Source organism: Schistocerca piceifrons, chromosome 1, assembly GCF_021461385.2.
Source record: "Schistocerca piceifrons isolate TAMUIC-IGC-003096 chromosome 1, iqSchPice1.1, whole genome shotgun sequence".
Classification (NCBI taxonomy): domain Eukaryota; kingdom Metazoa; phylum Arthropoda; class Insecta; order Orthoptera; family Acrididae; genus Schistocerca; species Schistocerca piceifrons.
In genome coordinates, this window is record NC_060138.1 from 723,010,903 (window position 1) to 723,034,351 (window position 23,449).

Genomic DNA, 23,449 nt, shown 5'->3' on the forward strand with positions numbered 1-23,449 from the left:
TGAACAGCCCCTGCTGGCATGCAGGGTCCATGGATTCATGAGGTTGTTTCCAGCCCTATACATGTCCATTTGCTCAATAAAATTTGAAATGAGACTCATCCGACCAGGCAAAAATGTTTTAATCATCAACAGTTCACTGTCGATGTTGATGGCCCCAGGCAATGCATAAAGCTTTGTATCATGCAGTCATCAAGGGTACACGAGTAAGCCTTTGGCTCCAAAAGCCCATGCCAATGATGTTTCATGGGATGGTTCACACACTGACACTTGGTGATGGCCCAACATTGAAATCTGCAGTAATTTGCAAAAGGGTTGCACTTCTGTCACATTGAATGATTCTCTTCAGTTGTTGCTGGTTCTGTTCTTGCAGAATCTTTATCCGGCCGCAGTGATGTCAGAGATTTGATGTTTTGTCAGATTCCTGATATTCCTGGTACAATTATGAAAATGTCGTACGGGAAAATACCCAGTTCATTGCTATCTCAGAGATGCTGAGTCCCATCGCTCATGTGCCGACAATAATACCACTTCAAACTCACTTAAATCTTGATAACCTGCCATTGTGGCAGCGGTAACCAATCTAACAACTGCGCTCAATACTTGTTGTCTTATACAGGCGTTGCCAGCTACAGTGCCGTGTTTGGCCTGTTTACATATTTCCGTATTTGAATACGCATGCCTACACCAGTGTCTTTGATGCTTCAGTATGTGAGGTGTGACAATATAGTAATGAGGCTGATGTGAAAAAAAAATGTTGCTTGCCGTTTTATTCAAGTTTAGTGTTGTCTCCTTCAAAGTAGTTCCCTTCTGATTGCAAACGCTTTTTCCAGCGCTTCTGCCATTCATGGTAACATTTCTGTAACTCATCTTCTGTAATATCCTCCAAAACCCTTGTCACAGCTTTTTGGACATCTCGTGTTGTTTGAAAATGGTGTCCCATGACTGCTGTTTTGACTCTTGGAAATAGAAAAAAAGTCACACAAAGGAATATCTGGTGAATAATGTGGCTGGGGCATACTGAAATTTGTTTTGAGGTTAAAAAGTGCTGCACTGACAGAGCAGTATGGGATGGCGCATTATCGTGATGCAGAATCCAATTACCAGCAATGTTGGCATGGACACAAAGAACTCTTTTACGAAGTCTTTCTAAAATTTCTTTGTAGTAATATTGGTTAATTGTTTGTCCAGGAGGCACCTACTCTTTAAGAACAGTTCCCATGGAATCAAAGAAGCACACAAGAATGCATTTTACTTTTGACTTTGACATGCGAGCTATTATTGGTCTGGGTGATCCCTTTGAACACCATTGCGAACTTTGGCATTTTGTCCCTGGATCATACTGAAAAAACCAACTTTTATCACCAGTGATAACACTGCTGTGGTGTGAGATTTTTGGGGACTATTTTTGCAAAAATCTTTCTCATAGCAAGATCTTCAGTTATTATTAGACGAACCATTTCTTGATTGATGTTCGGTTCTTCTACAATCATTTTCACAGATAATCTTTGATCAGATCGTACGATTTCACACACCCTGGCCAAGTTGACATCCGTCCCTGAGGTTGAGGGTCCTCCACTGCGGTCTTCATCTTCAACATTCATTCTGCCTTAACTAAACATTTTATGCCAACGAAAAACTTGAGCTCTTGACATAACCTACTCTCCAAAAGCCTTCTGAAGCTTACCGTAAGCTGTCGTTGCGTTTTCACCCAATTTAATGCAAAAAGAAATGGCATACCCTTGTGCAATATTATGCGGTTCCATTTCCATGACGAGAGACACAAACACATTTTAACTTGTTACGGCACAACTCATGACTGAGCAATTGCATCGATGTGCTGCTTGGACTAGAAGCAGGTTATAGACCAAGGAAGTTAAAAGCCTTAATAATGAATATAGTTATTTCATAAATAACTCAAAATCATAAGACAGAGCCCATTGCACTATGAACTTCTGCCAATTCTACTTTGATAGCACAAGCTTCAAAATGCTCATCTCTGCAAAACTGGAGAGTGTATTTTGCATTTATTCTTAATATAAATAGCAACTCTGGCTTTCACTTCACTTCTCAAGAGTAGTTTGTAGTCCCTGGGTAACTATAAATCGTGACATAAATTTCTTGCTCAATGTGGGCATAAACAAAACTGCAAAATGTTGCTTGATAAATAGAGAAATGAGTCACAAACATACTGCCACACACCACAGGTAACCAGCCAGCCATATTCCATGCATGAATTCCATGTGATCCACCAGACTGCTTGGAATTTAAATGCAACAAGTGACCGGCAGCCGGTCACTTTGATTTACCGACACATGTGCAATCTACAGAACAATCAGTTTGCTCATGTGATGGATGAGGACTGGAGCACTGGAGCAATAGGGTAGTAGTGGCAGGGGGGGGGGGGGAATTGGTGATATCAGTAGTTGTTGGGAAAAGGGGATGGGGAAAGAATGGCAGAAGGGGAAAAAAAGGAAGCATTGATATGTGGGGACGGCAGGGAGAGGAAACCCTGATAAGGTGAACTGGGTGGGTGGACCTATGGCTGGTAGCAAGGGTAAATGTTAGGATGGAGTTCATGATTTGGGAGGGGGTGATGGTTGAAGTTTCTTTGGGAGAGCATTTGGAGGTTGTGCAAGTGGAGGGTTGGTGGAATTTGTTGATAGAGGTGTGGCAGTGTACGAGGATTGGAGAGTAGAGTGGAAATGATAAGATTATTGGAGTCATGTTTGCAGATGGTGTAGATCATTTGGAAGCGTTCAGTGTGATCGAGGAGTGGCAGGGATGTGATGAGATGGTAAAGAATTCTCACGAGGGAAGGTAAACAGATCCAGAAAGCGAGGCCAAGCACATGGCATTTGAGGCTCTGGAGGGACTTACAGAATTTGAGAGGGGCAGATATCCATGCAACACTTGCATAGCAAAGGATGGGGTCGGTTACGGATTTGTGCATGTGAAGGACAGTGGAGGGGTGTAGGCCCCATGTCTGTCACTCACATGTGGGGCCCTTCACAAATTTCATTCCAAAGATAAGTCTCTACAGTGCAGTCAACCAATGAGAGTGGAGTGCTTAGTGCAGATCAACCGGAGATTAACTTCTGATGTTTACAAAACATTTGTGTGTCAGTAAGTGATTGGAGAAACAAAAGAAATATTTGCCAAAAAATGGCTGGGAGTTCCAAAAGCCACAATTTGTGACAGTTTGTCAAATTGTCATACTTTGTGTGTTCCCTCCTTTCATTCTGACAAAGCCATGATTCACCTTAACAGTTAATATTTCATGTTTGTTAATGTTGTAATGTGGAATTCATTGAATCTGTGAATATGAAATCTGTGGCAGCGTAAGCATTCTGCAGCAGTGAAATATGGAATGAGTATTCACAGCCCCACAAAGATTAGCCATGAAATTTCATGTTTCATGTATGTAGGCCAAATCTGATTTTGTGTTATGGATGTCATTAAAACATTGAATATAGATTTTGTTGCAGGGTAGTGTCTTTTTTCATGCTTAACACATACTGAAATTTTGAATTTGTGTTCTGTCTGTGGCTTTGGTGAACATTTAAAAAAGCTACTGATAAAAAATATTGTGGATTGATAATTAATTCTTGGTTAATGACAAGTGGTGCGAAATGTGTGTTGTTGTTAATGCTAGAAATTAGCAGGTATTTGGATAAGTAACACCAATGTATTAACTAATACAGTTCCAACCCCAGTACAACCATGACAACAAGAAACAGCAGAAGATGAAAAAAAGAGAGAAAAGCACATATTAAAAAAAGAGAGAGAAAATAAGTGAAAGCATAATTATTAAATTGTCATGACTTGAACATGTGTATTACCTAAAATGAAATTTTCACTCTACAGCGGAGTGTGCGCTCTTATGAAACTTCCTGGCAGATTAAAACTGTGTGCTGGACCGAGACTTGAACTTGGGACCTTTGTCTTTTGTGGGCAAGTGCTCTACCAACTGAGCTACCAAGCACGACTCACACCCCATCCTCACAGCTTCAAATCCACCAGTACCTGGTCTCCTACCTTCCAAACTTCATAGAAGCTCTCCTGCTAACCTTGCAGAACTAGCACTCCTGGAAGATTAAAATCTGCCAGGAAGTTTCATATCAGTGCACACTCTGCTGTAGAGTGAAAATTTCATTCTAGAAACAATCCCCAGGCTGTGGCTAAGCCATGTCTCTGCAATATCTTTTTTTCCAGGAGTGCTAGTTCTGCAAGGTTCGCAGGAGAGCTTCTGTGAAGTTTGGAAGGTAGGAGATGAGGTGCTGGCAGATTTAAAGCTCTGAGGACAGGGTGTGAGTCGTGCTTGGGTAGCTCAGTTGGTAGAGCATTGCCCACGAAAGGCAAAGGTCCTGAGTTCGAGTCTCAGTCCAGCACACAGTTTTAATGTGCCAGGAAGTTTCGTGTGTATTACCTGTTCATTACTGAAAGGAGTTTTACAAATCTCTAAAACAAATAAATGAACAGCCAACATTTGCCCAGTAGGTAGGTACGTTGTTCATTGGAGGTATGACATCTGCAGCACTTGAATACTTTTATGTACTTCTGATATGGTTATCATAGTCTGAAAACCAAAAATGAAGACATCTACAATGGGATTAATTCACCATGCTTTTAGGACAGTTCTAGTCTGGATCTTGAGAAGGGGGTAGAATAAAGCAAAGATTGCTAATGTCATATCATATATAGTTGTTTTAAATACTCCCTCCCCACCACAGTCTCCTCCTTACACCTGTCACCCAGACTGCTTCTCCCTTTATGTGCAACCGCTTGCAGTCTGGCCTCAGCAGCCAGAGACAATGGTCATGTGTTTGTGTCTGAGTTGCATTTGCGTCATGTGTGTCTAATTTGGAAGAAGGCCTTTTGGACTGAAAGCCACTTGTTTGACAGTCTTTTTGTTGTGCCTGTCTGTGACACAGCATCTTTGCTTTATGGTGAGTAGCAAACTAACCTTTTCATAGCATTGTCATTGTTCCATCCTTAATGTTCCATTTTTTAATATAAACTTTTACATTCCTCAACTGTTATCTCTTACAGACATTTCTTGTTTCACTCAGTGTAGCCAAGACAAGAGGTTCAGTTATTGATTAATTATAAAACATCAAGAGTAATACACAAGACTGAAATGCAACAACTGTGTGTACCAATGATAGTGCTACAGAAAAGTTCCACAACTTTAGCAATGAAACACAAACCCCACAAGTAACTCCACTGTTGCCCAAAGTGCTGCACCAGATCTTTATAAATGTATTGCTACATAAGAAGTTAGCATTCATCCTTACTAATGTGAGCATGTACATATTTTTGACATTTAATGTAGTGACCACACACATTTTTACATTTTCTGCTAATGTCCATTTTTTAGTTTTGGGAGTTAAGATTTTTAGATTTGTGTTTTCATCACATCTCATCAATAGTTTTTATGCTTTTTTCTTCAGTTTTTAAATTACATAATCATGGACTTACATGAAAGAGTCTATCAGATGTTTGTTTGATGAAAATATTTAAACTGATGATGAAAAGTGTTTTGATCAGTTCTCAAATTTAAAAGAAATCATAGCTACTTATGATGCAAAATCTGAACCAAGCCAGAAGAAATAGTGCAAGTACATTGAGTTGTGTAGTATTGAAATGGAGCCCATAGTGCTTGTGTTGAGATGTTATTCTCCTTAACACAGCCACAGCTGAAAAAGGAGAGAAACAGATTGACAGTTGAATGTGTAAAATTTAATTTTTTATGATTTTATTTGTGTCAACTAAAGGGAACATTTAAACAATATTCAGTCCAGTAAAAAATACACAAGGAATATGGGATCTAAAGCAAAATAGATATGGATGATGTGTAGGCTATAATATTTTTATTTTGTTTGTTCCATATCTAATGTAGCCATGTGATATCATCATAAAATTGAACTAGCAATATTTCATTTGGCAGTTCTGAATGGTTTAGTCGGGATCTCAACAGGAACATCACAGTCATTGTTTTGCAGCATGTATATATATGCCTGGGCTATGCTACAGAAAAGAGGTATAGCAATCATTTAGAACAGTGAGGATGATGCCAGGTGGGTTTCCATTGCTGTACCTCAAGGGGTATCCTTCCCGACCACCCAGGATCCCAAACCTATGACTTGGGTCAGATTTATTGAGGACATCTTCATGATCTGGATCAAGGGTGAGGACACCCTGTCCACGTTCCTCCAGAACCTCAATACCTTCTCCCCACTCACTTCACCTGGGCCTCCTCAACCCAACAAGCTACCTTCCTCAATGTTCATCTCTGTGTCAGAGATGGCTAAATCAGTACCTCCATCCATATTAAACCTCCCATCCACCAGAAATACCTCCACTTCGACAGCTGCCACCCATTCCATATAATAAAGTCCCATCCATACAGCCTTGACACCCATGGCCATCACATCTGTAGTGATGAGCAGTCCCTCTCGAAATATATCAAGGGTGGGTCTCACTAAGGTCTTCAGATTGTAATTACCCCCCCTCCAACCTTGTGCCTTATCTCTCCAGTCATCCCCTGCCTCCTGAAGTCCCACCTCTTGGCCACAGAGGAGCATTACCGTCATTACTCGGTACCACCCAGGACAGGAGCAACTGAATCACGTTCTTGACTAGGGTTTTGACTACCTCTCACCATGACCTGAAATGAGGAATATCCTACACACTATCCTTCTCACTTCTCTGACAGTGGTATTCCACTGTCCACCGAACCTACACAATATCCTCATCCATCCCTGCATAACCCCTGCTCCCACCCATTGCCTCATGGTTCATATCCCTGTACTAGACCTGTCCATACATCCTCTGACCACCCATACTTCAATTCGGTGACAAGCATCGCCTACCTCATCAAAGACAGGCCTACCTGTGAAACTAGTCATGTGATCTACAAACTAAGTTTGCACCCACTGTGCTGTATTCTTCGTGGGCATGACAACCAACAAGTCATCTGTCCGCATGAATGGCCACCAACAAACTGTCACCAAGAAACAGTTGGAACACCTATTTGCTGAGCATGCTGCCCAACACAACGTTCTTCATTTTAATGACTGCTTCACGGCCTGTGTCATTTTGATCCTTCCAACCAATGCCATCTTTTCTGACTTTCACAGGTGGTAACTCTCCATACAAGATATCCTATGTTCCCATAACCCTCCTGGCCTCAAACTTTGTTAGCCATTGTCCATCATCCATCTATTCCCTTCCCTGCTCCTACTACAACACCACACAGCCCTCTATTCCACACACACCCATAGTCTTTTTACATCTCTCCTTTTCCGCTCCCCCCTCCCCCAACTTGCCCTCCATCTAATCTCATGATGCATCTAGCTACCCTGCACTCTCTCCACCTCATCCCTGTATTCTCCAAAAATAAGCACTTTACTGTCCTTCACAACTTGCTATCCCTCCCCCTCCCCAAGACAGCCTCCATCTTTCCCCTATCAACCAGATTACCTCTCTCATCATGTGCAGCTGCTTGCAGTCTGGCCTTGGCAGCCAGAGACAATGGTCAAGTGTGTGGGTTGTGTTTGCATGAGACTATGATGCATGTTGTCTAATTTGGAAGAAAGAGTTTTGATTAGTGAGTTTTGTTGCTTTAGGCCTAACCTGGTCCTGCAGTTGTAACTAAGTGAAGGCAGCAGTCACTAAGCAGTGACACTGTTAATTATGTGTCAGAAAGTAGAATTAGGAGACCTATGATCACTGTCCCACAGTCTGTACCATTCTGCTTTAGATAACTTTATCTTTGCTGTATCATGATAGCTTCTTTAGAACAGCCTGCATCTTCTGAGGTGTGTGGATTACTGTCTTTTATGGATTATACCCTCAATCGCCTACTTGGAGGTTTAATGTAAAGAAATAAAAGGAAAAACTAATTTTACAGTACTTGGAGCTCAGACTACTTTGGTCAATATTTCTGTACTATCTTATTGCAGTCTCTGATCTTGTTCTTGCTCTTGGCATACAAAACAGAGAGCTTCAGGTTTCAATCTAGGTGTGTATGTGTTAATCTCATCTAGAAGTTATGTGCTGCAAAAATATCTACAGCTCAAAAACTTGAAATATCAAATCTTTTTTATGTGTACCTGTGCACCATGAGTTGGTTATCTACAGGTAAGTAATTGTCTGTCATTAACTTTTGTTTTTGTAGTCAGGTCTTCATAATTTGAAATGGGTTGCACATTTTGGCAACAGACTGAGAACTAACAACAATCATATGTGGGTAGAAGAATAAGGATGTGTTGGTGGGAAGTGTGGGTAGTGGAGACACAGGAAATAGGATTGATTTCAAATACTTGAGGTCACAGTATTTTATGTTGGAATTGAGGCACCACTTGATAGTAGATCCATATGTAGAACAAAAATCTCCATCGAGTCAAACCTGATGAAAATATTTATGTGTTAGAGGGTGTATGCAGTTGCAAGATTTCATGCAATCATAGGTTATCAATACTTTGCCATTACATTTGGTTGATCCCATGTGGCTCCACTGAAAAGATCATGTAATGTATAGTTGTTTTGTCAGCTGAAATGGAATGCTTGATGATCATGTCACATATTATACTCATCATCATCATCATCTTGGACAGTTTCCAGCCACTGGCTGGGTCTGTCGGGAACACAAGCCTCTCCATCGTGTTCTGTCTTTCCACCATTCCCCCTCTTCCACCTTCGTCCAGTTCTCTCCTCTTCTCGTCACACATTCCTTCACTCCCTTCACCCATCTATCTCTTGGTCTTCCCCTGGGCCTCTTCCCCTCCAGTTGCAGATCAAACATCGTCTTTGGAATTCTTCCCTCATCCGTTCTCTTCATGTGTCCATACCACTGCAGTCTTGATTTTTCTATCCTGTCCTGTACTGGTTCCTCCTTTAGTCTTTCCCTCACATACACATTTCGCAATCTGTCTTGTCTTGTTACACTCAACCTGCTCCTCTGGAACTTCATTTCACTAGCTTGTATTCTACTTTTGTCGCTTTTGTGCATTACCCATGTCTCACTTCCGTATGCCAATATGGGGACAAAGTAGGTTCGGTATATAATTCCCTTGGATTTCTGTGGCACCTCCTTGCTCCAAATAAGCCCCCTAATGCATTTGAAGAACTGCCCTGCTTTTCTGCACCTTTCATTTATTTCCATTGCGTTTCCCCCCTTACTTTCAATCATGCTTCCCAGGTACTTCAAGTTCTCTACCACTTGTAGTTTTTCCCCTCCACAAGTTATATCCACATATTATACTAAAAGTCAGAAATTGATCACACACAGTGACTGAGGATCCTGCCATTCAAATATTGCTTTAGAAGCAACAATTCAATTCTGCCAATGCCATAACCCTGATGGGTGTTCTTTCAGAGCATAAAGAATGAAATCATGCCGTATTTGATTTATAGTATAGTCATATTGTTGTTCTGAAAGTATCCTGCTACTTCAAGGAAAAGCTTTTATAGAATGTATTATAGGGCTTTGCTTATAGTTCATATGTTGTAATATGCCATGTTGTGGCGACATTAACTGGTATTGATTCACCCCCCACACTTCCGTCCAGTACTAAATTGGGGATTCCTTCATGCCGCAGAATGTGTCCTACCAGCTGATCCTTTCTTGTAGTCAGGTTGTACCACAAATTTCTCTTCTTCCCAGTTCTATTCAGTACCTCCTCATTAGTTACTTGATCTACCCATCTAATCTTTAGCAATCTTCTGTAGTACCACATTCCAAAAGCTTGTCCAAACCATTTATCATCCATGTTTCACATCCGTACATGGCTACACTCCATACAAATACGTTCAGAAAGGACTTCATGACACTTAAATCTATACTCAGTGTTAACAAATTACTCTTATTCAGAAATGCTTCTCTTGCCATTGCCTATCTGCATTTTGTATCCTCTGTACTTCAACCCTCATCAGTTATTTTTCTGCCCAAATAGCAAAACTCGTCTACTACTTTAATTCCCTCATTTTCTAATCTAGTTCCCTCAGCATCTCATGATTTAATCTGACTACATTCCATTATCCTCATTTTGCTTTTGTTGATGTTCATCTTATATCCTCCTTTCAAGACACTGTCCATTCAGTTTAACTGCTCTTCCAAGTTCTTTGCTGTCTCTGGCAGAATTACAAAGTCATTGGCAAACCTCAAAGTTTTTATTTCTTCTCTTTGGACTTTAATTCCTATTCAAAATTTTTCTTTTGTTTCCTTTACTGCTTGCTCAATATTCAGCTTGAATAACATCAGGGATAGGCTACAAGCCTGTCTCACTCCTTTCTCAATCACTGCTTCCCTCTCATGCCCCTTGAAACCGCCATCTGGTTTCTGTACAAATTGTAAATAGCCCTTTTCTCCCTTTATTTTACCACTACCACCTTTAGAATTTGAGAGAGAGTATTCCAGTCAACACTGTCCAAACTTTCCCTAAGTCTACGAATCTATAATCAGAGGTTTGCCTTTCCTTAAACTATCCTCTATGAGAAGTCATATGGTCAGTATTGCCTCGTGTGTTCCTGCATTACTCTGGAATCCAAACTTATCTTCCCTGAGGTTGGCTTCTGTCAGTTTTCTGTAAAGAATTCATGTTAGTATTTTGGAACTTATTAAACTGACAGTTCAATAATTTTCACTCCTGTCAGCATTTGTTTTATTTGGAATTGGAATTATTATACCCTTCTTGAAGTATAAGGGTATTTTGACTGTCTCATACTTCTTGCTAACCAGAAAAGAGTTTTGTCATGGCTGGGTCTCCCAAGGCTATCAAAGGTTCTAACGGAATGTTGTCTACTCCTGGGGCCTTGTCTCAACTTAGATTTTTTAGTGCTATGTCAAATTCTTCAAGCAGTATCATACCTCCCATCTTATCTTCATCTATGTCCTCTTCCAGTTCCATAATATTGTTCTCAAGCATATCTCCCTTGTATAGACCCTCTCTAGCCATTCCTGGTTAGCCGATTTGCACATCCTGTTGATCTCATTTTTTAGACATTTATATTCCCTTTCACCTGCTTCCTTTATTGGAGTTTTATATTTTCTCCTTTAATCAATTAAAGGAGAAAATGGCTTTTGTGTTACCCACAATTTTTATTAGCCCTCATCTTTTTATCTACTTTATCCTCTGCTGCCTTCACTATGCCATCTCTCAAATATACCCATTCTTCTTCCACTGTATTACTTCACTCTCTTCTTGTCAATTGTTCCCTACTGCTCTCTCTGAAACTCTCAAGAACCTCTGGTTCTTTCAGTTTATCCAGATCCCATCTCCTTACATTCCTATTTTTTGCAGTTTCTTCAGTTGTAATCAACAGTTCATAATGAACAAATTGTGCTCAGAATTCACATCTGCCACTGAAAATGCCTTATAATTTAAAGCCTGGTTCTGTAATCTCTGTCTTACCATTATATAATCAGTGTGAAACTTTCTGGTGTGACTATGTCTCTTACACATATACAACCTTCTTTCATGATCCTTAAACCAAGTTTTAGCTATGATTAAAATATGCTCTGTGCAAAATTCTACCAGAAGGCTTCCTCTTTCATTCATTTCCCTTAGTCCATATTCACCTACTACTTTTGCTACTCTTCCTTTTTATACTGTCAAATTCCAGTCCCCCATCACTTTTAAACTTTTGTCTCCTTTAACTGTTTGAATAGTTTCTTTTATTTCATCATACATTTCTTCAATCTCTTCCCCACCTGCGGAAGTTGTTGGCATATAAACTTGCGCTGTTGTGGTGGGTGAGGACTTTATGTCTATCGTGAGTACAGTAATGCATTCACTATGCTTTTCGTAGCAGCTGATCCAGATTCCTATTTTTTAATTCATTATTAAACCTTCTCCTATGTTACCCCTATTTGATTTTGTATTTATAGCCCTGTATTTACCTGACCAGAAGTCCGGTTCCTCCTGCCACCGAACTTCACTAATTCTCACCATACCTAGCTTCAACCTATCCATTTCCCTTTCTAAATTTTCTAACCTACCTGCCTGATTAACGGCTCTGATCCATAGAATGCCAGTTTTGTTTCTCCTGATACTGACATCCTTCTGAGTGGTCCCTGCCCAGAGAGCTGAATGGGTGACTGTTTCACCTCCAGAATATTTTTCTTAAGAGTATGCCATCATCATTTAACCATCCAGCAAAGCTCCATGCCCTTGGGGAAAATTGTGGCTGTAGTTTCCTCTTGTTTTCAGCCATTCACAGTACCAGAACAGAAAGGTTGTTTTGGTTGATGTTACAAGGCCAGATCAGTGAACCATCCAGACTGCTGCCCCTGCAACTACTGAAAAGGCTACAGCCCCTCTGCAAGAATCACACATTTGTCTGGCCTCTCAGCAAATACCCCTCCATTGTGGTTATACCTATCTGTATTGCTGAGGAACCCAAACCTCCCCAAAAACACAAGGTCCATGGTTCATTGGGAGAGGAGGAGGAGGAGGGGGGGGGGTTGGGGCAGTATAGGCTAATCCCTCCTGGTATAAATAACAAACTGATAAGTAATGCAGGTACTGTACATGAAAAATGACAGCAGTGAATAGACAGATGTGTCAGAATACTGTCCAGTTTCAGAATGTTATCATATCATAAATAGCCCTGAAAAAAATTAGCTTTTACATATTATATTTGTTAGTCTATTCTACAATTGGGCAGATGATTATATGCTTACATCCACAAAATAAATCTTAAATTGTGTGGGCTCGCAACTGGAAAGTAAGTGGAACTACCCTCAGTAACTGTATAGATGGTCTCACTGCATGTCAAAGATCGTCTACGCAAACATGTACAAGAACTCCTTCACATGTGAATGCAGAATGTGCCTCCAAAGGTTCAAAGTATGAAAATAGAATTTTTTCTCAGGATGAGCCTGCCATATGGAAGCTAAAGAAGTGTAATACATGAACAAAGGGACACAAATCATTTATGATGTAGCCTACTATAGAAATTATTTACACAACATTTGTTGTAAAACCATGAGAGTGCTAACAGTCAGGAAGTTGATTTTGCTATGTAAGGGACTGAGCAATGGGATATTGTTCTATTACTTGGTGCCACCATATGCATAACAAGAATAAAACTATATTTAATGGTGCACATTATAACAAGCTGATGAGGTGGTGTTGTGAGTATATCTTTTTTGCCTTTCATAAATTCAATCCAAATATCACACACACACACACACACACACACACACACACACACACACACACACACATGGGGGGGGAGAGGGAGGGAGGGAGGGAGAGAGGGAGGGAGGGAGGGAGGGAGGGAGGGAGGGAGGGAGGGAGGGAGAGAGAGAGAGAGAGAGAGAGAGAGAGAGAGAGAGAGAGAGAGAGAGAGAGAGTTAGGAAAGTTAGGAAATTTCTCTGAATGTTTCAATGTTGTGCTTCCATATTTCTCCTTTTGCACCTGCTTCCCTAAGGATGTCTTACCCCAACTGATTGTTTTTCCAAATAGGAAGCAATATATGCATGGAGTTGACTGAAATACCCCCAAGTGCTCCAGAGGTATGACTACACTGTGATGGTGCCTATTTGCCTACCTGCATTATTTGTTAAGCCCGTGGACTGTTGGTGATAAAAATCTTGTAGAAAAGCTGTAAACTGATTTATAGGTATTGTGCAAAGGATGTATACTACACAGTTCGTAAGTATCATGGCTTTTCTCCATATTACTACCACCAAAAACTACTACAGTGACCAAATTTGACTGCACATCAAAATTATTCTAGGCAAATAGACAGACTCATTCTCCTATGACACATTCCCACAGTGACAAATACAATCACAAGTTACAGTGCTTTTTAGACACAATTTTTTCAGTACACAGTTTATCAAATAGCATCATGCTTTGTGTAGTATACACTTACTGCTGTTTAAATGAGTCAGCAGTTCCAAAACATTCAATATATGTAACAACATTTACTCATCTTTTATTAAATAGTTCACATTTTTCCCATGCTAAATGACTATGTAGCAATATTTTTAGACACTTCATGTAAGGTGTTTGTTCGGTCACAGCCCCCAATTCAAGTACTGTATTGCTTTCAATTGGTGATTAAATAGAAGTAGATGCCACATTCCTCGCATGTGTTTCCCTGACCTCAACTTTAACTTTTGACTGTGGGAATACATAAAAAAGTGTATTGTGTACTCATCACTGATAAACAGTAGTTGGGCTTTTCAAGTGTACATGTGCATGTTTCATAAACTTGTTCTATAGTGAAACATAATACTTTTAGCAGTGCTCATAAGGCATCACTAATACTTTATTAGGACTTGATGGCTTATTTCAATATACTGCAAGTGTACAAAGACTGAAAGCATCATTCAGTATTATATCTTCCTTGGTTGCAAAATGTTTTCATTGGATATGTGTTATCAGTGGAACATTATTTCGCATGTTTACCACAACACACAAATCCACTCTCACCACTTTTGATTTTTAGCTGTAGCATGTCTATTCCCCTATATGTGAATGAAGCAAAGAGGTGCATAATGGTTATTTAGCACAAAGAGAACATTTGACCAAGAGCTTTAAAGTTTTTTTATCAAACAACAAAAGTTGATTTTCACACATTTTATAAATTTGTCATATTATTGTACCAAAAGTTGTACATACAACAATTACATTACATTATATAACTTTAACAAGAAGGCTGATGAAATGTAGACTCTGTCCAAAAGTATCCACATTTTTTCATCTCAGTTTTTCATAAATAAAATTATTACTTTATTTCTACATGAGACATTGCCTTCTTTTGAACAATTGCATTATTAAAATGTGGAAAGTGATAGTTTAAACATGAATAATTTTTCTAACAAGTCTAATCACCTATAGTTTGATGTACGGAGCAATTCCAACATAAAAAAATCCAGTTATCCTTTCTTTTTTTAACCCTTTGAGTTCTGCAGATGTGATACGCCATGGCACTCCACCTTGCCGCGGGGCCTGCAGACGTTGTTTTCCACTGAAGTGGGCTTTTCCATAGGCCCTGCAGACGGCATTCGCCACGTGGCCTGGCCGGTACTTGAGTCCTAATGATGGCTTATACCACAGCCGGTTCCACTGCCTGTGAGCCTGCAGACATCAATAGCCATTCAGGGCTGCATGCCAGCCCCATGGCAAATATGTCGGAGTTAGTTCATTCTCGACTATTCACCTGGAAAGATACAGGTTTTGAGGAAATGTATAGCTTCATTGGTGTTTGGCTTCTCATGGCTGGTGTTAAAAAGTTGAGAATAAAGGAATATTGGTCCAGAGATGTATTTTTGATACTCCAATTTTTGGCGAAGCAATGTCCCGTGACTGTTTTATGTTACTTTTGAGAATGTTGCATTTTAGTGACAACTCAGCCAATTGTGGAGATGAAAGTTTGTTTAAAATTAGGAATATAATTGATACAGTTTATGTGGCATTCCTCAGTGCATTTAATCCATACAAAAAACTGTGTATCGATGAAATCCTATTATTGTTCAAAGGTCGCTTATCTTTTAAACAATACATTCCTTCAAAACGAAGTAGATTTGGAATAAAAACATTCATGTTGTGTGACTGTAAAACTGGGTATGTCTTGGATTTCATTGTATATACAGGCACAACAACAGAAATTGAAGTTCATAATTTGGAGAAAATCTGATGATATTGTGGCAACACTAATGAAGCCATACTTTGAACGTGGACATACCCTGTATGTGGACAATTGGTATAAGAGTCCAGCCTTGTTCCTCTGGCTTCACAACCAGATAACAGCAGCATGAAGTACTGTACATAGGAACAGGCACAACTTTCCGAAGCTACAAAAGAAACTGAAACGAGGAGAAGTTGAGTTCATGTCAACTGACGCAATGCTTGCCATCAAGTGGTGTGACAAGAGAGAAGTGTTCACGCTGACTACACGCAACACTACAGAAATGTGTGACATGGGAAAGACAAACAGGACAAATGGCAAAAATGTAATGAAGCCACAATGTGTTGTTGATTACAATGCAAGTATGGGAGCAGTAGACCACTCCGATATGCTATTAAGCTCTGTTGCATCTGTGCGTAAATCTGTTAAATGGTACAAAAAGTTTTTTTTTTCATGTTGCAGACCTTTGTGTTTTGAATGCTCACACTCTTCAAAGATTGTTGACAGGGAGCAAAATATCATTAGCAGATTTTTTTTATGTCTGGTAGGAGAAAATATAAAAATGCAGTAAATGAAGCAGGCAAAAAGGAATACAAACGTCTCAAAAATGAGATCGACAGGAAGTGCAAAATGGCTAAGCAGGGATGGCTAGAGGACAAATGTAAGGATGTAGCGCTTGTCTCACCAGGTGTAAGATAGATACTGCCTACAGAAAAATTAAAGAGACCTTTGGAGAAAAGAGAACCACTTGTATGAATATCAAGAGCTCAGATGGATACCCAGTTCTAAGCAAAGAAGGGAAAGCAGACAGGTGGAAGAAGTATATAGAAGGTCTATACAAGGGCGATGTACTTGAGGACAACATTATGGAAATGGAAGAGGATGTAGATGAAGATGAAATGGGAGATATGATACTGCGTGAAGAGTTTGACAGAGCACTGAAAGACCTGAATCAAAACAAGGCCCCGGGAGTAGACAACATTCCATTAGAACTACTAACAGCCTTGGGAGAGACAGTCCTGACAAAACTCTACCATCTGCTGAGCAAGATATATGAGACAGGTGAAATACCCTCAGACTTCAAGAAGAATGTAATAATTCTAATCCCATAGAAAGCAGGTGTTGACAGATGCAAAAATTACCGAACTATCAGTTTAATAAGTCACGGCTGCAAAATACTAACGCAAATTCTTTACAGACGAATGGAAAAACTAGTAGAAGCTGACCTCAGGGAAGATCAGTTTGGATTTCGTAGAAATATTGGAACACGTGAGGCAATACTGACCCTGCGACTTATCTTAGAAGCTAGATTAAGCAAAGGCAAACCTACGTTTCTAGCATTTGTAGACTTAGAGAAAGCTTTTGACAATGTTGACTGGAATACTCTCTTTCAAATTCTGAAGGTGGCAGGGGTAAAATACAGGGAGCGAAAGGCTATTTACAATTTGTACAGAGACCAGATGGCAGTTATAAGGGTCGAGGGACATGAAAGGGAAGCAGTGGTTGGGAAGGGAGTGAGACAGGGTTGTAGCCTCTCCCTGATGTTATTCAATCTCTATATTGAGCAAGCAGTGAAGGAAACAAAAGAAAAATTTGGAGTAGGTATTAAAATCCATGGAGAAGAAATAAAAACTTTAAGGTTCGCTGATGACATTGTAATTCTGTCAGAGACAGCAAAGGACTTGGAAGAGCAGTTGAACGGAATGTGTAGTGTCTTGAAAGGAGGATATAAGATGAACATCAGCAAAAGCAAAATGAGGATAATGGAATGTAGTTGAATTATGTCGGGTGATGCTGAGGGAATTAGATTAGGAAATGAGACACTTAAAGTAGTAAAGGAGTTTTGCTACTGGGGAGCAAAATATCTGATGATGGTTGAAGTAGAGAGGATATAAAATGTAGACTGGGAATGCCAAGGAAAGCGTTTCTGAAGAAGAGAAATTTGTTAACATCGAGTATAGATTTAAGAGTCAGGAAGTCGTTTCTGAAAGCATTTGTATGGAGTGTAGCCATGTATGGAAGTGAAACATGGACAATAAATAGTTTGGACAAGAAGACATTAGAAGCTTTTGAAATGTGTGTGCTACAGATGAGTGCTGAAGATTAGATAGGTAGATCACATAACTAATGAGGAGGTACTGAATAGAATTGGGGAGAAGAGGAGTTTGTGGCACAACTTGACTAGAAGAAGGGATCTGTTGGCAGGACATGTTCTGAGGCATCAAGGGATCACCAATTTAGTATTGGAGGGCAGCGTGGAGGGTAAAAATCGTAGAGGGAGACCAAGAGATGAATTCACTAAGCAGATTCAGAAGGATGTTAGTTGCAGTAGTTACTGGGAGATGAAGAAGCTTGCACAGGATAGAGTAGCATGGAGAGCTGCATCAAACCAGTCTCAGGACTGAAGTCTGCAACAACAACAACAACAACAACAACAACAGCAATGAAAACTTGTGGAAAAATTCGCTACAGAACGGAGAAGAGATAGGAAAGGAAGGCACTCTGATGATGAGAATCCACTTCGCTTTACTGGGAGGCACTTTCTACATGTCATTCCAAGTGACCTGTCCAAGAAACGGGGACTATGGCATAGATGTGCAGTCTGCTCGAAACAGAATGTGCATCAATAAATGAAATATGAATGCTAAACATGCAATGTACCTTTGTGCGTTGACCCATGTTTTTAAACATCCACACAAAGAAGAACTTTTAGCCAAGTTGCTACAGCTGGAAGATGAAAAAGCACTTAATTCTGAAAAAAATTACTTAAAAATTAAAACAAACAAAAATAATTACAAAAATTAAAAAAAAATTAACTTCACCATTGCCAGTCCAAAGCCTGGATGAGAAAGAAGGATGGGAAATATAACTGTAGTAGCCACCAGAAAGATAGCGGGAGGCGCACATTGGCACGGCGCGTCACGGACGGTAGTTGCCGCAAGTAGAGTCCCGTCCACCAGAGGGTACGGGAGAATTCGGATGCGACCTCTGCCGGCATGACAACAAGAACAACAACAACAACTCCGGCAGCACGGGCCGTGCCCAGTCAGTTAACATCGGGAATGCCTAGGACACAGTCCCGATCTACGCTAAGTGAAGTGCGATGTAAACGTGAACAGTGTTACTACACAATTGGCGACGAGTAGGGTCGTTCTTTCGCGTGTTGCGTCGTTGATCCGGTTTCGCAGCTTCTCCACGGCATGTAGGATTTGGTGCGAGTTTTGGTTGCACAGCAGACGGAACTCATGGCCACCATGAAACAAGTGCTTCCGGCGTTACTCTCCACGCCGTCTGCTCCGGCGCCGTTCCCTCCTCCCTTTCCCCCGTATGACGAGACGGCGGAGGATTGGGACGCATATGAACTTCGCCTTCGGCAGCATTTCCAGGCGTTTCATGTTGCCGATGCGGAGGTATGTCGTGCTCTCTTCTTGTCTTGGATATCTCCCTCGCTGTATCAAGTTTTGCGGCAGCTAGCGCCGTTGCAGGAACCTTTGTCCTTGTCTTTTGACGCATTGTGTTCATTTCTGTCTTCATATTATCGCCGCCGCACGCATGTTGTGGCGGCTAGGGTCGAGTTCTATCAATACAAGAAACAGCCCCATCAATCTTACCGGGCGTGGGCCGCTACCCTGCACGGTCTTAGTCGCAAGTGTCATTTTGTCACGGAGCAGTCGCGAGAGTCGTACGCCCACGTTATGGTACGCGACGTCTTTGTTCGTTCGGCCCCTGATAGGGAGGTCCGGCAACGGGCCCTGCAGTTAGAAAACCCTACCCTCGAGGAAGTCCTGTCCATTGCTCAATCGTATGAAGTCTCTCACGCCGCAGGTCAACAGCTGGAAGCGTGGTGCGACGTCGCGGAGGTTCAGGGCGGCGCGGCCGCGTCCACTGTGTCAGGGGTGGACGACGTGCGAGCTGTACAATCTGGCCGTTACGGCCGCACCCGCACGGCGCGTAAACAGAATTCCGCCCGCCGGCCCCTGTTGCCGTCCTGTGCGTCGTGCTATATACATCATGATCGGTCAGAGTGCCCCCCAGCGTTGGGCCGTTTGTCGCAAATGTAATAGAAAAGGTCACATTGCTAAAGTTTGCCGCTCAGCCTCAAAAGAATCGAAGGACGCAGGTACAGAGGACATGGACGTTGACATTCAGGAAGTTTCATCGGGCCAGGCTCCCGACGCATCGGCACGCAAACTCTTTATCGAGGTGTCGGTTCGGTCGCGCCGGTTACAACTGCAAGTCGATACGGGCGCGGCAGTTTCGTTGTTGAATGCACAAACTTATTCCGACCTTGGATCGCCCCCGTTGGCGCCAGTTTACCGGCGTCTACGCGGTTATGGTAAACAGTTCATTCTCCTACTGGGTCAATTCACTACCGACGTGACTTACAAATCGGTCACTCGGCCTATTACTTTTATTGTTGTCAGTGATGCGAGCTCAGCTAACCTTTTTGGCCTGGATGCCTTTCAAGCTTTCGGTTTTTCTATCGCTGACACCATACAGTTGGTCTCCGAAGACGTTCCCTATCAATCATTGGAATCTTTGATCTCCGACTTTCCAGATATTTTTGAGGAGGGTCTGGGGCGTGTTTCAGATTTTGAAGCTCACTTAACGTTGAAGGCGTCGGCTCGCACGCGTTTTCTACGCTCGAGGCAGATCCCCTTGGCTCTCCGCCCTTAGGTAAAGGAAGAGCTAGACCGGCTGACAGCCCTAGGGGTCGTTCTTCCCATTTCTTCCAGTGAGTGGGCTTCGCCCCTCGTTATTGTAAGGAAGCCCTCGGGAAAATTACGTCTTTGTGGCGATTTCAAGGCCACCATTAATTCCCAATTGGTGGTGGACACCTATCCTTTGCCTCGTGCTGATGAATTGTTCTCCTCCGTGGCGGGAGGCCAATATTTTTCGAAAATCGATCTGTCGGAGGCTTATCATCAGATACCACTTGATGAGGACTCCAAACGGTTGGCGGTCATCAACACCCCGTTTGGTCTTTACCAATACCAGCGATTGGCCTTTGGAATATCCAGTGCCCCGGCGATATTCCAGCGTTATCTTGAGCATGTCACGTCGACAATTCCTCATTGTATTAATTACCTGGATGACATAATTGTCACAGGCCGCAGCACGAAGGAACACTTGCACAACCTTCGCACCCTCTTTCTCAAATTCAGGTCTGTGGGCTTGCGTTGCAACCTGCATAAGTCAACCTTCTTTCAACCATCCATTGAGTATGTGGGCTACGCCATCTCTCGGCACGGTATCCAGCCACTAAGCAGTTTGGTCCAAGGTATTGTCAACCTTCCTCGGCCCGCTTCGCTGAAAGAGTTACAAGCTTTTTTAGGCAAGATAGCCTATTACCACCGGTTCATTCCCATTGCTTCCACTATAGCCCACCCCCTGTACTGCCTTCTGCACAAGGGTGTTCCTTTTGATTGGTCGCCTGCATGCGAGCGAGCGTTCACCTCATTGAGGGGCCTCCTCACGTCAGCCCCTTGTTTGGCTACTTTTGATCCCCATAAGCCGTTGGTCCTGGCTACAGATGCTTCGCAGTATGGGGTGGGGGCGGTCCTGGCCCATCGCAACGCAGATGGTTCCGACCAACCACTGGCGTTTGCATCTAAAACGCTTAGTCCCGCGCAGGCCCATTACTCCCAGGTGGAAAAAGAGGCTTTGGCCATTGTCTACGCTGTTACCAAGTTTCACCCTTTCTTGTATGGCACGAAGTTTCAGTTAATCACTGACCATAAGCCGTTAATATCGTTATTTGGCCCCGCCTCTCAGATTCCGAATAGGGCGGCCCACAGACTACAGCGCTGGGCCTTGTTCCTCTCTAAGTACCATTATGACATTCATTTTCGCCCTACAGGACAGCATGCCAACGCCGACGCTCTTTCCCGTCTTCCGGTGGACCCGGATCCTACGTTCGATCGAGAGGAGATTATGTGTTTTCATTTGGATGAGGCGTCCCGCCAAGCGGTTGATGGCTTCCCGATCACTAGTTCTCGAGTCGCCAGGGAAACGGCAGCTGACCCGGTTCTCCGGCAAGTAGTTCGCCTCATTCAGCAAGGGTGGTCATCCCGCCCTCCAGGCCGGGCCTCGGACCCTCTTCGTAATTATTTTCTTCTACGGGACCACCTCTCGGTCTTGGAAGGCGTTCTCCTTCTGGCTACCGATGATACAGCTCCTCGCGTGGTTGTTCCTGCAAGTTTACGATGGGAGGTCCTCACGTTATTACATGTGGGGCACTGGGGTGTTTGCCGTACTAAAACCTTGGCTTGCAGACGTGTGTACTGGCCCAGTATTGACAGAGAAATTGAGCACTTGGTGGCCGACTGTTCCCAGTGTGCGAGCCAACAAGCATCTCCCAGGGCAGCGTTCTCTTCATGGTCGCCGGCAACCCAAGCATGGGAACGTGTTCACATCGATTTTGCGGGCCTGTTTCTCAATGGTTTTTGGCTCATTGTCATTGATGCTTATTCCCGATTCCCATATGTGGTTCGCTGCTCCTCAACCACTTCAGAAGTTGCAATCCAGGCACTAGCAAAAATCTTTTCTGTGGAAGGTCTGCCAATCACCCTGGTCTCGGACAATGGACCGCAGTTTATTTCGCAGACCTTCCAGGATTTTTGTAGGCGCTTCGGTATTCGGCACATTTGCTCTCCCCCCTTCCATCCACAATCGAATGGGGAAGCTGAGCGCATGGTGCACACATTTAAGATGCAGATGCAAAAGTATGTGCACGAATTTCCTGCGGAGGAAGCATTGACGTTTTTCTTGACGGCATACCAGACCAGACCAATGGGCCCCCCTGCGGGTCCGGGGTAAGAATAGGCCCGAGGTATTCCTGCCTGTCGTAAGAGGCGACTAAAAGGAGTTTCAACCGTTTTGGCCTTCCATGTGATGGTCCTCCTTGGGGGCGTTGTAACCATACCCACTATGCCTCAAATTGGGCCTAAACGCCTGATGGGTTGTACCAGTTACGCCCATAGTGCGTCCCCATCTGCACCAGCGATCATGATGGACTTTCCATGGCACCAGAAATCCAGCACGGTAGCCAGCCCGTTGTGGTGGGGTCGTCATGTACCCTCTAGGTTGTAGCCCCCTGACAACACAGGGATTGTACTGCCGATACCTGAGCTGCACCCTCCCCACGTCGGCCAAGGAGTAGATGCCCGTCTCCTTGGGGCATCAGGACTCCCGGCAACGGTCATCCTGCCAGGTGGCCCTTGCTGAGGCTGGGTGGCGCCCTTGGGGAGAGCCCCTGGTCGGAGTGGGTGGTATCGGGGTGGACGTTTCGCAGATAAAACGTCAACACGTATCAGGTCGCTCTGCGGCCGAGTCTTTCAAAAGAAAAGGTACCGTTTCTAGTTCTGGTTCTCCTGCCCTTTCCCCCTTGGCCACTCCCTGGGAGGAGGGACAGGCCCGCCGGCTTGGGGCGAAGTACTTCCCCCGCTATTTGGTCTGTTCTCGAACCGATGGGGGGACGTTCGCCACCTCCAAGCCCATGTTCTTTGTTCAGCACATTGAGGACATCTTCGGGGAAATCGAGGCTCTCAGCAAGATGCGTTCAGGGTCCGTTCTTATCAAGACCACCTCCGCCACACAGTCGGCAGCGCTCCAGGCGTGCGACCGCCTAGGGGACATCCCAGTGTCCATTGTCCCGCATCTGGCACTAAATAGGACGCAGGGGGTTATTTTTCATCGTGACCTCCTGCTACAATCTGATGAGGAGCTCAGGGCCAACCCGGAGCGCCGAGGCGTGCATTTCGTCCGGCGAGTCCAGCGCGGCCCCAAAGACCGTCGCATCGA

At 42.9% G+C, this 23,449-nt stretch overlaps 1 non-coding gene across 1 annotated transcript; it reads left to right on the plus strand.

The window, feature by feature from the left end:
- Positions 1-4,315: 4,315 nt before the first annotated feature.
- On the plus strand, positions 4,316-4,389 carry Trnas-cga. The gene has a single exon. It is a non-coding gene; the product is annotated as a tRNA-Ser (tRNA).
- The last annotated feature ends 19,060 nt before the right edge of the window (positions 4,390-23,449 follow it).